Source organism: Geotrypetes seraphini, chromosome 1, assembly GCF_902459505.1.
Source record: "Geotrypetes seraphini chromosome 1, aGeoSer1.1, whole genome shotgun sequence".
In the NCBI taxonomy this organism is placed as follows: domain Eukaryota; kingdom Metazoa; phylum Chordata; class Amphibia; order Gymnophiona; family Dermophiidae; genus Geotrypetes; species Geotrypetes seraphini.
In genome coordinates this window covers 322,646,779-322,651,940 of record NC_047084.1, presented here as the reverse complement: position 1 = coordinate 322,651,940, position 5,162 = coordinate 322,646,779, and positions in this window count along the sequence as shown.

The window sequence follows — 5,162 nt, the reverse complement described above, 5'->3', positions numbered from 1 at the left end:
CTTTCTTTTTCTCGAGCCGCACGTGTTCAAAAAGCCGTGCACGCCCGGCTGCGCGAGTCGATCAATCTTCTCCTCTGACGCAACCGGAAACAGGAAGTTGCAGGAGAGGAGAAGTTTGAGCAACTCGCGCAGCCGCGTGTGCGCTTCTTTTTGAATGCGTGCAGCTCGGGAAAAAGAAAGCCGGCAAACTCGGAATATAAGGTGAGGTGGAGGGAGGGTGGGGGCTGCTGGACCGCGCGATCGCGTGTGTTCCCAGCTCAAATTAGGAAGGAGGGAGTGAAAGGAAAAAAGTACTTCAGGCAATCTGACCTGGCTTATCAGTTGCTGATCATAGAGTGCTCAAGCACTGTACCCCATCATGCTGTTTATCCTTAAGGTCTACAATTGACACTGCCTAGAACAGGGGTGATAAATTTCCAGAAAAGTGGTCTGATTTCACTAACAACGGGGGTACTCCGCTTCTCCTCTATGGCATTTAGAGCAGCCTATGCTAAGTGGGATGGTCAGCTGGCTCTTGGTCCTTGAACACTACTTCAGGGAACCTGCAATAGATAGATTCTTGGCTTTCCTCTTCCCCATCACTGCAACTTGGGCCAAGGGGATGAAGAGGGAAAGAAAAAAACCCACAGCAGGAAAGAAAGGGGAAGACAGGCAGGTGAGCCAGATGCTAGAAGCATGGGGGGGGGGGGGGGGAAGAAAGAGGGAAAGAAGCTAGATGGGGTTGAAAAGAAGAGACACACTTGTATGGAAGAGGAAGATAGGGGAAATCTGGACAGAGAAAGGTAACAGAAAGAGGGGAAATTATGTGCATGGGGCATAGGGACAGAGACATAAAGGCGACATGCCATGGGGATGGTATATGAACACAGGGGGGGTGGCAATGGCAGATACATAGGGGAGATATTAGAAATGGGGTAAATAGGAACACAGAAGTGAGATGGTTTGTGGGGATGGGACAGGGACCGAGCTCGCAGGCTCCAGCGGCTTGCACAAATTACATTGTAATTTAGATAGATAGGCCAAGCGAGAGGAGCTGAAGGGTAGTAGAAAGGAACAGATGGTAAAGGAGGGAGGGAAGGGTGGTGGAGGAAAGGAATAGAACAGACATTGAAAGAGGGTAGAGAGGAACAGACCCTGAAGGGAAATGTGGAAGACAGAGTGGGGAGAAGATGCTAGAAGGTAAGAAGACAGATGCCAGACTATGGGTGAGCGGAGGGAAGAAGATGGGTGCTAGACCAATTGGGGGAGGGTGAAGGGAGAGGCACAGTAACAGCAAATGGAAGACGCAGAGAGAAGACACACAGTGGATGGAAGGAATTGAATGAGAAGATGTGGAAAGCAGAAACCAGACAACAAAGGTAGAAAAAAAAAATTCTATTTATTTATTTATTTTTTGCTTTAGGATAAAGTAGTATATTAGTTGTGTTGATAAATATTTATAAACAAAGCCCTGCCAGCTGAACATCTCTTTCTCTAGTTCAGCAGCCAGAACTTTGATTTATAAGAAAGGAATAAGCTAAATATTGCAGTACTAAGGCTTATATGGATGCTGCGGGGACAGTGACGGGGCGGTGAATGGGATGGCAGTGACAGTGAAGGGGCGGTGGAGGGGATGGCGGTGACGGTGACGGTGCGGTGAAGGGAACGGCGGTGACGGGGCAGTACAAAGGATGGTGGGACGGGGACGGGGCAGTGACGGGGACAGATTTTTTCCCCGTGTCATTCTCTAGTACAAAGCCTGGCAGGGAGAATTTGGTTCAGAATGTTTTTTTCTTGTTTTCCTCCTCTAATTCTTAGGTGCATCTTATGGAACGAAAAATAAGGTAACTCTTTGGAGAATGCTCTTACCTTTTTGTATTTTATTATTCTTATTCATTAAACATGATCGTGTTTTATCTATGGGTGTATGTTTTATAGCTGGTTTTATCTATCTACCTTTTCTTATCATCAATTTTTTCCCAAAAAAATTTTTTATCCATCATTTGTTCTTAAAACTAACACCATTTATATCTGATGCAATTTTGACACATCCATTTTTTTAATTAGGTTTTCAAGTTTTTGTGCCATTATTCCTATCAGCAATTTACAGAGTGTTCCATCAGTCATGAAGTATATTAGTTTAAGTGAACACATGCTGACATTTTGTTCATTTTTTAATCTTGGGAGTCATATTCTTTATTTTTTTAATGGCCTTTCCATTATCATATGACACTGTGTTATTTGGTACTTCCATGAGAGCCAAGAGTCAAATTTCTTCTTCTAATAATAAACTTTTGCTCATCATGACAGGGGTTGCCATACAGCAAATTATGAAAAACTGGAAAAATTGGGATCGTCTGAATTATAATTTTTGGTGGAATTCGTTTTGCCAAATCTTTAAAATGGAGTGGGCAATAGCCATACAGCAGGGGCATTTTAAGAAATTTAGGGATGTTTGGGAGCCATTAACAAAATATTCTACAAAATGAATATTACTTTTTTCCCTTTGTTCATACACATCCAGAGAGGGGAGGGGGGAGGGAATATTTTCTGATTTATTATGCTTAAGAACAATTGTTGGGTATAAGGGAGGGGGATATTTGATGTTAGTTTGAATTTGATGGTATATTAAGTGATGTTAAAGTATAAAATGATTGTATCTTATGTTACACTTGTTGAAAGTTTTAAAAATGAATAAAGATTTATAAAAAAAAAAAAAAAGAGCATTCTACATCAATTGAAGGTCTTTCTGCTCTTATTTAATCACCTAAGTCTTTTTGTCCCTCTCATAGTCTTTTACCTTTTCTTTACTTCATATGTTCTTAACCATTTATTCTATATGCAATATGCACCAATGATTTGTTTTATTCATATTTTTGTTGTAATATCTAATTTCTCAAATGTTATTTGCTTCAGTGTTAATATGTTTTTTAGTCCACAACTGTCCCCTGAGGAAGGCGATGGTATCGCCGAAACTCGGATCCTAGTCGGGACTTTGTCTTTTGGAACTTTGCTTGTTTTAAAACTTTGATACAAACTGCAAATAAAGGATTTCTGACCATTTGACATCTCCAGTGCCTCTTTTTGTTGGATTTGCTTTGCTTCAAGGCTTGGTACCTTCTTTCCCTTTCTAAAAAGAGGACATGTCTAGGTTTTCCTAGATCTAACAGTCTTTTCTTCTCCCATAGAATGCTCTCTGACCAGCACGAAGCATCAGGGACCAATTATGAATTGTCTAGTAGCCTCAACCTTCTCAATGGACACACTTACTCATCTGTCCTATGATTTCTTCCCCACAAGTCAGGGCTGCCCGAATCCGGTCCTCGATATCTACTGACAGGCCAGGTTTTCAGGATATCCACAATGAACATGCATGAGAGAGATTTGCATACCAAGAAGGCAGTGCAGGCAAATCTCTCTCATGCATATTCATTGTGGTTATCCTAAAAACCTGGCCTGACAGTAGATCTCAAGGACCGGACTTGGGTAGCCCTACCACAAGTGATAGACTGGGTAGCTCATCAAGAACTGACATATGATCCCGATAGCTAGGGTTACCAGATTTTTGTCTGGTGAAACCCAGACACATGAACCCACCCCGTTCTGCCCCTAGAAATGCCCCGTGCCATCTCCAGCCCCACCCTGTTCCACCTCTAGCCCCGCCCCTGCAAAACCTCATCTTTGTTTTCCATCCTCCAACCCATGTCTGGAAGGTCTCTGAGCATGCACGGATGCGTGTGATGTCATCCACGCATGCTCAGAGGCCCTCCAGATGCGACCAGGAGGTCAGGGCTTCCCAAAACCCAGACAAACTACCAGGTTTTGGAAAGTCCATCCAGGCACCCAGACAGTCCTCTAAAAAGATGACATGTCCGGGTTTTCCCGGATGTCTGGTAGCCCCACCAATAGCTAACCCTGATGGGGAAACACAAAACTATAATATGGCCTACAGGCAGACTAAGGCATCACTGAAAGGACCTTTAACCAGTTAAAAACATGCTTCAGGTGCCTGGACAGTTGGAGAGAGAATTGCTTCTTCACCCCTGGCAAGCCATGTTTTGCCCCCTTATTCATGGAAGTAGGCTGTTTGTATTTAAGTATATACGTTGAGCATTCTCTGTAGCAGATTCTAGTATCTGTGCCTTTATGATAGGTTTTTCAGTGCTCAGACAGATCCCAGTGTATTATGGGACATTTTCTGTTGGTTGTTTGCTCTCTAGCATGCTGGGCTAGCACCCCTGTGCTTCTCCACTCCTCTTGCCTTTGAGCATAGCTGTTAGCTCTCTACAATTCAAGTGAACTGCATGTTTGGAAGAGGCAATGTATCCATACAAACTGGAACTAGCGCACCGAAAAAGTACATATGCTCACTTATGTCAGATCAATGGCTGCTATTGTGCTCATCTTATAGTGCAGTATTTCCCAAGTCAGTCCTGGAGCACCCCCTTGCCAGTCAGGTTTTCAGGCTATCCACAATGAATATGCATGAAAGAGATTTGCATGCAATGGAGGCAGTGTCTGCAATTCAATCTAATGCATATTTATTGGGGATATACTGAAAACCTGACTGGCAAGGGGGTGCTCCAGGACTGATTTGGAAAACCCCGTTCTAGTATTCTATTAGATGCATGTGTCAGTGGGAGACAGGCCTAAGTTTTGCCCACGTCAACCCTCCCTTGCACATGTGCATGACGCCACTTATGCATGTCCTTATAGATTAGTTTATAGGGCAAGTGCATGCATCAGTGGGAATTAAGACACCATTCATAGGTTCATGTGGCATCTAACTGCTGGTGCACAGTTATAAGGTCTTTTATGATTGTACTGCTGGTACTCGACTGTGTTATTTCCAGTTGTTATCCTTTCTCTTGAAAGCGGGTTTTATTCCATTTTAGGACCCCTGAAGAAGGAGTGTGTTTTCGAAACACGGACCGTGTCGGGTCCTGGTTTTCCACACAACTGGACCATACCAGGATACAAACTGTTTAATGTTTTAAGGATTGCGATTACAGTTTTGCTACTTATCAAGAACTTGGCATCTTGTACATTATTGCTGCAGTATCCTTTTCTGTTTGTTGTTTGACATTTTTTTTTATTGCAGTTTCGTTGGATTTTTTTCTTGTGTTTGCCATATGTACATAATAGCCATACTGGGTCATACCAATGGTCCATCTAGCCCAGTA